At 37.4% G+C, this 11,967-nt stretch overlaps 1 long non-coding RNA gene across 1 annotated transcript in view; it reads left to right on the plus strand.

The window, feature by feature from the left end:
• LOC146424484 (uncharacterized) overlaps positions 1-11,967 on the plus strand; it is a 49,697-nt gene that overhangs the window by 19,247 nt on the left and 18,483 nt on the right. Inside the window, exon 2 of the long non-coding RNA XR_014846841.1 lies at positions 2,495-2,578. This is a non-coding gene — a long non-coding RNA (uncharacterized LOC146424484). The remainder of the gene's footprint in view (positions 1-2,494; positions 2,579-11,967) is intronic.

Here is an 11,967-nt window from a genome sequence, read left to right on the forward strand (position 1 = left end):
GAAATCAAGAAAGACTGGGCAAGTAGGGAACTTTACTAACCTGTGCATGCTCTCAGCTGAAAAATAGAGTGACTTGAGGGATATATTTTTCTAATTCTAACTAACCCGCACTGGCCATGAGGACAGGCTGTTACATTTCCCTCTTCAGATATTGTATGATAATTTTTTGTGATTACCAAGGGCTTGGAGAAGGCAAACTACTTGTCAGTAAATAAGTATTGGTTTTGAAGTATTGTCTTAGAGAATTTGTCCCTGAGGAACAGTCTAAAGGATCACTGGACTAGTCTGAACATCTGTACTTGGAGAAAGGTCTGTGGGAAAAATGTATTAATTTTTATTACAGAAGGTGAAGTAAGGAAAAAAAAAACTAAACAGGGTAGAACTCCAGCACACAAACCAGACCTGGGAATTTTGAAACATGAAATGGAGCCATATCTCTCCACAACTGGTATTTGCTTAATGTAAGCTAAAAAACAACTTCCATACCTCACACATCCTGATACCCTCAATAATTGGCTAGAGCATTGTGCACATCATTATTGCCTGGTATCTTGTTCTCTTTGCAGATATTTGCATGAATAACTTCAGAAATGAGAACATTTTTAATTTTTTTAAACAAATAATGTATTTTCCAACATTGCATTACCTTACTTTGTTGTTAAAAGGTGGAACTGTGCTCCTAAATTTCTGCAGGAGAAATTGTGTAGAGGGTGGACATGAGTTCAGGGCTCCTATGTCCCAGATGAGCAGCCTATTTTCAGAATTATATCTTTCATTTTGACTTTAAAATTTATCCTAGATCTGAAAAGAAAAAGTCATGGTGTTGTAAAAATACTGCATCTCAGTATTTTCTTTTAGAAAAAAGCTTAAACTGAAATCTTGTCATTAGTCCTTGCTAGAATACAGAATGTAGTATATAGCATAGAGCAATTCCACAAGAAAGGAACTTTAATGAGTGTTATATCCTTTCTGCTACAACTGTGGTGTTTTGGGAAAACTACCTACTAGGCTATAGCCAAGAGTACTAAAAAAGCTGTTATTAAATCCTACAAGAACGAGCCTAGCTTACCTACAAGGGACAATTTTGCTTATTGAACAGAAGAATAATCACAGGATATGGTTACAATGTATTATCCTCCTAGAAATGCTCTCATGATAGTCTTCACCCTTCCTGTTCAGAAGTCATCTTTAATAAGTACTAAACATTTACCCTGAGGTAGCACTAGAAGATCTAACAGGTCTTAGCTGCAACCTTGCTAAGCACTAGTGATGAAGGCAAATTATTGGAAGATACGACTTTATATTTTTATGATCATCCTAATATCTTTATAATATTTTATATCTTTATAACATTTTAAACTTGCTTTTCATTACTTTTTCAATATTATGCAAAGTAATTTAATATACATATATATGACTTCATCATGGCTAAGTGCTTAAGCCAAAGTGATAAATTATAGGAAACCTTGAAGCTGAGACTGCTGTGCTAACTTTAATTCACCATGTTATGTCAAGTTGAAGCTGGGATCCCAAATCAGTGGGGAACATTCTGTACCTATAAATCACTACCAGTCATGTGCACACTTAGGTTCTCGCTCTTATTTTGTTATGAGAATCACTTTCTGCTGTTTTAGGTACCCTTGACATTTCTGATGGTTTATGAATAGTTACTCATACCAAATTGTATGTTCTGCTGTGACAGAGTGATCAGACAGATTTTTTGTCTTTCACACATCGTACCAGGTCATTGAACCATTTATTACTAGTGTCAATAGCACCCTACCACCAGCAGCAAGTATGAAAGTAGGAAATATGCAGAGGGCTGGAAACAATTGCAAGGGTATTTATTAGAACTGCTTTCATGTTTTGCATAACCAGAAACTGCAGCTGCTGTAGGCATGTAATAGGTGGACTGGGGCTGGTAAGGTATAATAGAGATCTGTCAGGGAGTTGACTTAGATGTAAAAGTCCACAAAATCCAAGAATGAGAGTCATCATCCTGGTCATGGCAGCAGGTTTGGAAATAGATGACCTTTCAAGTGCCTTCCAGCCCAGGCCGTTCTGTGACTCTGTGATATAAAAGGGAGTGCACAGTTCAGAAAATTGCTGCTAGGATCCTTCAACTGCTACTTCACACTGTGTACAAAACTACTGTGATAAACTCGATCATTTGTAAGTGGTGGTTAGTGTTTTAAAGAGTAGGGGAAAATCCAATTATTTGGGAAGTATGGCCAACTAAATGGAAATTAATTCAGTAAGCGCTGAGGTTTCAAAGTCTGGTTTTTAGAAAAAAATTAGCATTAAACAAGCCATATCTTTAAAAAAATGTTAAAATGGGCTTTCACTTCATACTTTTTTTGATGTATTGAAGGTAGTTTTCATGATGTCATCCAGATAGTTTAAATAAACTGTTTGCATATAAGGTTAACAAGCTGCAGTGGTAGCAGGGTCTGTGTGGGATTATATTAGAATTAATTTGATCAATTACTTTTAGTTCCAGAGGTCTCCAGATGAGCCAGAAGCCAGCATACGCAGTTTGGCAGATGAAGAATCAGTGCAGTCAACACATGCCGTGAAGGTAATGAACACTCTTTCAAACTTCATTTTTCATCCTGAGCAGAGAAGACAAGTAAGCCAAGACACTGCTGCTCAGAGCAGCCAAAATGATAACCATAAATAATCATAATAGAAAGCCCATGGCTTAGATGAAATGGGGAAGGATAAAATAAGTATTTTGCCATTAAAATGATGTTTCTAAACCTAGAATTTTCATTATGATTTGCCCCAGAGTACTTGAAGTTTCCTCAACCTTGAGATGCACCTTTTGAATTAAGATTGCTGAACATTTTCTTTTGATAAACTGCTCAAAAGAAGAGGCTGGTATAAACAACATTTAGTCAAATCAGGGGAAATCTTTATAATAATGTATTTCATTTCCATTGCTGAACTGAAACCCAGGATCAATTCTACTGGCCAGCTTTCATGGAAGAGAGTGGAAGCACACCTGTGAAAGGATGCCATGGGCTCAGTGCTGTCTGGAGCTCTTGCTCCCATACACACCAAACTTGTGATGAGTTATTAGGCACTTTTAACCAAGCTAGAGCTGTAAAATAGGACCACAGATGTGAAACATTCAACAAGAGCAAGCTACCTGCAGTCCATATCCCCAGTCTGTTTCTTCCTGCTCAGGGAAATTTGTTATTTGTTTGAAATTTGTGAACATCCAAGCATAGTTAAAATGACACCTTAGTGGAAATTGAAATTGACAACAAATGCAAAAAAGTAATCTGTCATGCATTGCATTATACACAGACACTCTATTTTCTATCAGCTGTACTTTCTTTCTTTTCCTGTCTTTCACTAATAACTTACTGGTATGAACAAGCTTGAAGTACTTAAAACAAGTTATCCATAGGCCCATGGATACCAAATATTTTGATTTTTTATCCATGAATATAATCATGTTGCTCTTCTAAAAGAAGGCTGGTTTATATTTTAATGTCCAAGTGTCGATTTAGAATGTTACATCTTATTTATACAGTAATCTGCTATAAATTTTCATTTAACTGTAGGTGCACTGTTTCATGTTAAGTTGAAATTGTCAGGCAGTTTGCATGTGTTAAAAATATAAAGGTTAGGATTTGTGTTTCATATCATGCAAGATTAAGACAGAAGGTAATACCTTTTAAAAAATCTCTCTTCATAATAAATCTGATGCATCTGTTGGAAAAGATAATTTAGTTTTACTATTTCCATGTAACTTTTTTTAATGACAACCTTTAAAATTAAGATGATGTCAAAATGAGGCAGATTGGCTCTGCTAAAAATATTTTAATCAGAATTGCATATACATGCAATTTCTTCTTTCAAAAGAATCTGTGTTAGCAGTGAGTGCAACTCAGTAATTTTTCTTTAACAATATTTTGATAATTTTTCCTCTTACTGAAGTAGCAAATAGTTCAATTCTCTGCAAGCCATCTTGTTTTAACTTTTAAATTTTGAGATTCACAGCCTTAGAATATTTTCAATTTGCATGCATAAAAACAAAGTTCAATCAACCAAGTTCTGATGGCCAGACAGCTGGTTTCTATCACTATTCAGAACAGTCTGCTATCCATATGCAGTTACTGCCAAGTGATTAGCTTCATGTTCACACCTTGGCATTTCTCAGTCATGCAGCCATTGCATGTTGTTACCTCTGAAGAGAGATTCTAGGCAGAAATCCTGTAGTTCACTTGGCACATGGATTATTATCGTGTAAGTTTTAACCTATGCTGTAAGAGTAAAGATGGAGCCTATTGGAGACTGTATTACTCCTGTCTTCCTCCTTCACATCTCCCACTGTATTTTCAATAACTCAAACAAATGCTTTTTCAGTGTTTTCCATTTGCAGCTCCTGAAAGAAGCAGCAAGCTCTACATAGCGCAGACACAGCCGGCAGCGGGTGGCCATCAGGTTTACAGCAAACCAGGTCATTAAGACTTGCAGTTTGCAGGGAAAGCAGGACATTTGGCATGTGCAATCAACACCCACAGTTCATTAAATGCCTCTCAGTTGTCATAGGTGATGTTTCCTGACAAGGGGTAGCAACCCAATGCAGTCAATTTTGATAACATTATTTCCCTATCAAAAAATTGGCTATCACAGCTATAATGAAATGTTGACAGTAGGAGATTTTAAATGTTTTCAGTGTTCAGGTACTGGATCATGCTGCTCACAAGACACAGTTCCTTTCACCTTAGCTTTTACTAGATGGGAAACTCTACCTTCACCCTGCGTCTGGAGCATTATTGGCTGTCAGGACATGTTCCCTTAGGCTGTCTTTCTTGCTCTGTTTTATCTGGATATGTAACAATGCACATCTGAAGAAATGTTTATTGACTTCAGTGAGATTTAGAGTTTATATGTCTGGGAACACTCAAGAAAAGCTAATACAAATTAACTAAAGGTGTGAATTTAGAATTGTGATTACTTTAACTGCATTATGTGCACATTCTCATTCAATATTAAAGTCGCCCTAATTTGATTTAACTACATTTACTTCCAAAGTAAATTAATACATTCTAAATGAGAGCTGGCGACACAGAAATTTAAAGTGGTTTAGCCAATCTATTTTAAAAGTTAATTCAGATTGATTTTTCTGCATGTTCTAGACAAAACCTTCAGGTCTTAAATGGAATGTGAAATCCTATTTCATTTAGGTGTGTAGTCTAAAATGTTACTTACTAGTTTCTCTAAGGATTATTCTACATGTCTGCAGCCCATGCATTATACCTAGAGATATTTTTTAAGGATCAAAATATTACTTTTTTCATGAGTTTCTACATTACTATGCCTTTGCAATAGAGGATGCCTACAGATATGTCACTCAACCTCTCTGGACCTTAGATCAGCAATATCTGAGTTTTTTTTTAAATAAATGCTTTTATGACAGGCTTTGAAAGCTGTTGCAAAGTCTTCAGAAGGAAGATAAATTAACATATTATTGTTGCTGTTGTTGTTGTTGTTGTTATTATTATTATTATTGTTATATCTTGTACCAGCACAAAACAGAATTCAGGACCATAAAGAATATGTAAGTAAAAGAGGGCACACCAGGCTGGCTTAGAGAAGTTATTGTGAGATTAATACAGCATACATATGTACATACCTACAGATCCAAGCTCCCCACAGATTAAAAATAATGGCTATGGACTGTAATGTGTAACAGCAGAGATCCACATCAACTGCTGGATGGCTGTTAATATCACACACTAATTTGCTGGCTCTTCCTGCAGCAGAATAAAATGCAGCAAGAAAGATGATTGCAGATTATTCTTGTTAACAACCACACCTATCAATACAGAAATAGTTAATGGTATTTTCTTAGAGCATAATATCATGTAGTATGTTTTACCTACTAATCAAATTCAGAGCAAGGGAAGAACAATTATTTTTACAAAGCTGAAGCATGCTGTATTCTTCCAGAGAGAACCATTAGTATATCGTTAGTTCACCATTAGCTCAAACAACCTCATTTGCTGTTTGATTGATAGATGGGCAGAAGAAAAATATTTATGGTATGTATAACCTGCAAAGATAAGTTAGAGGAAGACTTATGAAGTGCCTCAATGAGTTAGTATAACAAATTTTACTGGTGGTCAATAAAGATTTGTGTTCCTAGCCTTCTTGGTGGTTTTGATGAGAAAGATACGGATGCCTATTAAAGTGCAGCTGTACTATATCCTAATATACTGCTTTTAATTTAACTAAGGGCCCCTGGAGAGCTTCTTTTCTGATAGCACACACTAAGAATGCCCTGATGCAATGACTGTTATTGTTATCAGCTCTTGTTCTATGAGGCTGGTGTGGAAAAACTATCACACATTACAGCCTTACTTTCATTTGATTGTGTAGTTGTACCTGAACAGTGTCTTCGAGAAATAGATTACTATTTAAATTAGGTTAAAAAAACTTTTTTGGCTGTGAAAGTCAGAGGTAGGAAGAACTTTAGGATTTTCAAAATTGGAGTTATGAAAGGTAGGATAAAAATTCTTGAATTAACTTGCAACAGAAGTAATTTAAATACCTAAATTCAGTCTACAGGTATGAATTTATTCACGCCTAGTAAGTCACAATTTTAACATCTGGCCTTAAAATCTTATCTTTTTCTTTTAGATCAGTTGGTATTTCAAAGAACTAAATGTACTAAGTCTTCCAAAATCAAATATAGAATGGCCAGCAAAGTGTCACAAGTTTAGATCTAAAGCAAGCTAAATCTTATCTTTCGGCACAAGCCTGTCTGGAAGCCACAAACAAATTTAAACTCTCAGTGTGATCAAGCTGCGTTTTAAAGTCCAAAGCCAGTTCCTGTTGTTCAGAATTTCTGTTTCATGGTTACTTGTGGCTATTTATGGGAAGGATATTTGATATCTAAGGAACTTCCTACAACCCTTGTCAAAGTCTCATGGGAATAGAAAAAATTAAATTATCTTTGGTAAAATATACAGGTGATAAACCTGTTATTCACGTTCATGTCATATTTTGTGTGCTTCCCCAAAGCACTCCATGTTATATGTGCCTTCTCCAGAATTTGTCTTGATGTTGATGGGGATAATTTGATACACCACAAAATATGCTGAACAAATGAAAAAACTTTAATCAATTATGGAGTGAATTTATTCCATTTTCTATTTGGTAAAAGCTAGATAACATTTCCCCCTGAATGTAAAAATATTTCCCTGGGACTGCTGAATTTAAAATAGTAAAAAGAAGGGCATAGTCACTGAAAAGTTTGAACAGCAGTACCAACTCCTTGACATAGAAAGTTTATTTAAAGTAATGTCAGTTACTTGCTCTGCTAAGAGTAGAGCCAATCAGTCAGCATGGTCTTGTATTTAACATACAGTGTATGTGTGCAAGCTGTAGGTCAGCTAGAATAAAGCTGTCCAAAAAGAGGCTAAGATTAGAGCTGCTTGTGAAACCGAGCCTACAGCTCTGACTAAGAGTGCAAACAGGTTGTGGCTGGCTGAGCTTCAGCAGGTTGTGATGCTTTGCACAGGCAGTTCAGCCATGGCAAAAAGGGCTCCCTGAGCTCTCCCTGAACAGTGCCTTACTGTCTCGGTGTTTAGACCCTGCCTCAGTGCAAGGGTGTTAGTTTAAACCACTGCCAAATACAGTGATTTATCAGGTAAGTGTGTCTCATGGGACTGAGCTTGAGCTCATGTTGTAGCTGCACAGCTAGTGCTGCCCGAGAGGGACAGGGATGAACACTGCCTCTACTGCAGTGATGGTGTGAAGTAACATTATCTCATGTCACATGTGAAGTCCAGCTACAGAGGAAGTCATTAAAAACAGCAAAATGAAGAAATTCTGATTAGGCTCAGTGGAAAACCTGTAAAGCTACTGGACTTTGAACTTCTAGATTTTGCTATTTGCCCTATTATGACAAAGGAAATGAAGGTGTTTTAATTCCTCCTATCTCTGTCATCTGTGAATAAAATTTAGGCCTAATTGCTATTCCTCTATGACACGAATTGATCGGTGACATAAAGTCTCCTTACATCAGTAGTATGTGAGGAATCACTTGCTCCATTTGAGGTATCTTTAACACTGGGTTTCCTACTTGAGTGAGTTTTTAAATTTTTTAATCATAAATGGATTGGGTGAGAACTCCTTGAAACAAGCAATTCTTTTAAGGTCACTTAGTCATCTGGGAGGCATGCATGTACGTTGCACCACCAAGGAGTATGTCTTTGTTTTGTCTGGGATTGAGTTAATTTTCTTCCTAGTAGCTGGTACAGTGTCATGGTTTGGATTTAGCATGAGAATAGTAATAATAAAATAATGTTTTAATCATTGGTAAGTAGCACTTATCCTAAATTAAGGACTTTTCAGTGTCGCCTGCTTGGGCACCGAGCAGGCGCATAAGAAGCTGGGAGGGAGCATAACCAGGACAGCTGAACTGGCCAAAAGGATATTTCATAACATAGAATGTTATGTCTACTATATAAATTGGGGGGAGTTGGCCAGGAGCCAATGATCTTAAGCTCAGCAGTTTTAAGCTGTGCAGAGGAAGTTTAGGCTAGACATTAGGAAAAAATTCTCTACAGAAAGTATGGTTAAGCCCTGGAATGGTCTGCCCAGGGAGGTGGTGGAGTTACCGTCCCTGGAGGTTCTTAAAAGAAGACTGCATGTGGCACTCAGTGCCATGGTTTAGTTGATGAAGTAGTGTTAGGTCATAGGTTGGACTTGATGATCTCCCAGGTCTTTTCCATCCTAGCTAATTCTGTGATTTTTCACTTGGGGATGGGCTGGGTAGCAATCAGCAGGGGGTGAGCACCGCATTACGCATCACTTCTTTCTCTTGCATTTTATTAATCTTTCTGTCTCCTTTTCATTACTACTACTGCTACTGCTATCATTAGTACTAGTATTAGTATTATATTGTATTTTATTTCAATTATTAAACTGTTTATATCAACACACAATAGAAATGCAAGTATAGCACAATAAGTTCTTCTCTCCCAGAAGAAAACACATCATCTCTGTAAGTTTTCTTGTTGGATTTCAAGCTCTTTTTCAAGTTTTGAGGTTGGTGCCAGATTAGTTTTGATTATCCTTCTAAGAATTTTCAGGACAGTATGAGTTACTCTCACAGTGTCGTACAGCAGGTACTTCCTTCTGATGGCAGGTTCTGTAACAACCAGACTTTATTAAACCTGTGGCTTTCTTTGAGATATGGAAGCTTCATTCTCCAGCTTCCCTTCTCTTAGAAATCCTGATTTATTGTTTACATCCCTTCAATTCTTCACACACAGACACAAGTTCTTAGACATTGAGAACAAAAACATCCCTGTATTGATTTTTAGTATGATTCAAAACTTGTTCAATGTATCCATACAAACAAGTACCACTAAGAAAATAGAATCAAATAATAGTCCCTAACAGCTGTGTTTCACATTTACACAGAATTGTTTAATATGATAACCCTATTGATCAAAACAGAATCTTATCTGAGCATTGAAAGTGACTACTGGAATCTCAAAGATATTCCTAATCCAGATGTACATGTTCTGACATTTTAGGCTTAGGTATTAAGGATGGTAAGAAAGAACATACTAGTGTTTTTGTTTGTTCATTAGCATCAGATATCAATTTTATTTTATTCTTCTCAAAAAGCATACATTGATTTTGTTCAAATTTTAAAGAAAAATTTACTACTTATAAAAGAACAGCATATCCCAGCCTAAATGTTAAGAATTTGATATTGTTACAGAGAAGAATATACCTCAGTTTAAAGGCTGCTAAGTAATTCATTTGTCCTGGGAGAATTCCTACTTGAAGAGGTTTGCAGGCAAGGAAATACAAATTTGCATCTGCTGTATACAGCACAGGCTTGGGAGGTTACCCATACTACTCCAAGGAGCAGACAGTCAGCTCTAAATCGTTGGGGAACATCTTTGTGTTTCAAAGGAGCTGGTGTTCTCATTAAAATGGCCCCTACATTTTGGCATTTTGGATCAGGTACTTAATCATCTTCTGTTCCAATATTTTCTGAAGCTGACTCAGCTTTTAGCAAATCTTAGGCATGGAGATGGCAGCCAAAGATTGTGGGCACAGTGGCCATCCTTATGTGTCATCAACCAGGCAGGAACTAACAGGAGAGCTACTCCAATGGCTCTGTGCTGCCAGGCGCTGTGGGGCACTACTGTGCCTTTAGGAAGCCATCTGCGCTGGGGTGGAGAAATAAAGACATCTGCTCTAAAGGAGATGTGTTCTCTCAGGTTCAGTCTTGCTCACTTGACGGTTAGACTTTTAAGATGGACCCAAAACAAATGGTGTTTATACATGACCTACCCCAGCAGGCTCCCAGTTGATGACAGGGTCTCATATTTGCTCTTGCATTACAAAATGTTAAGAAGCTATTGCGCTGTCATTATTATTCAGTTCATGCCAGAAAGTGCAAATGGTGTTTTTGAAAAGCCTCCAGAAAAAGTTAATCTAGCTCTGTAGTTTAGCAGTGTAATGAATAGTCACTTTCCAGCCAGTCAGAATTCTAATTACAGCTCACTGCAAAGAGACAAATGAATTTATCTGCAGTCCCAGTTTGCAGTGCAGGCACCCACATGCCCATTGAAGTACATGATGAATGATGATGAATCCATGATCCCTTCTGTATTCCTTTCTCAAAGCATGGGATTTGATATCTGTTCAAAGCATAAAAGAAAGGATAAACAATCATCAGTCATTTTTAACAAGAGAAGTTCAGTAAAGGGAAGCAAACAAAATCTGTCTTCAGTTTATGCTACCCATAAAAGAAACAAATTCAAGTGTTGAGCTTTTGAGGGAAAGCAATGAGAAAAAAAACAACCCTTAGGTACAAAAAACCCAAACCAAAACACAACAAAAATCACCCCCCTATTAAAAAAACAAACAAACAAAAAACCAATAAACCCAAAAGCAAAAAAAGAGAACCAAAACAAAGAAAAACCCTTCCACACCTTGACTGAGTCATTTTGGAGTGGGAAAAATGGAAAAATAGGTAAAGGAAAAAATCACTCTGCTGTATGCTCCATTGACTGACAAAATAACCTAGACGAAATAACCTGTTAGTCCCTAAACCACTGCTCCCTGTGTTTGAGAAGGATGTTCTAAAGATATCAGGATGACCCTTGGAGTATGGGTGGAGCGGTCTCTGCCCAGCGACTTCAGCACTGTGAGCATTCCAGCAGTGGCTGCCTTACAGCAGGCTTACCCCTCACTTGGTAGCAGTCAGTGCATTCAGACTGAAGTATTTTGACAGGTAGGAGGATAACATGGCACAAAGCCATAGAACCAGTGCTGGAGAGAGGGGAGAGGCTTTGCCAAAATACACTCCCTCAAAAGTAGCTGCTTACTGTAATCACACATCATTTATTGAGTATGAAAGACAGTCTGATACAGGCAGGGTGCAGTGACCTTGCAATTTATTTCACTTTTCTTTGTCACAGACAAGACACAGCTGGGTCAGACTGAGGTTCTTACCCACTATCTGACCAATATGTGCTTTTTCCCCCCTGCCTAGCATTAGTTTTCCTTATACAGACGAATTAGGAGAAATTCCTCTTCAGAAGCTAGCAGGTCAGATAGAGTGCAGGTGTTTACACTGACCCAACTCGACTGCTCACTGCTGAATCTGTCCAGAGCATTATTCAGCATGTCGGTGGTCTCCAGACACCATAGGAACCTTGCTGACCTTGCTTATGCTTGCCCAGAGTGGATGGGGAGACCACCAGGACTTCTCCCAGAGCTGTTCCAAATACTGCTTGTCCTTGCATGGTGCATAATGGCATTTATCAGCCTGGTGTGGCAGAAAAATAGCATCAAGGTTTTTTTCAGATATCATTTTGAGAACATCTTAGAGTATCAGTATGAGTTTCTCATTATTGGAATGTATGGGCCTCGTTAAATATGTCTGTGCAATTCCATGCATTAAATGGTTTTCCT

This window comes from Lichenostomus cassidix, chromosome Z (assembly GCF_008360975.1).
Source record: "Lichenostomus cassidix isolate B80296 chromosome Z, HeHo_3.0, whole genome shotgun sequence".
Lineage (NCBI taxonomy): Eukaryota > Metazoa > Chordata > Aves > Passeriformes > Meliphagidae > Lichenostomus > Lichenostomus cassidix.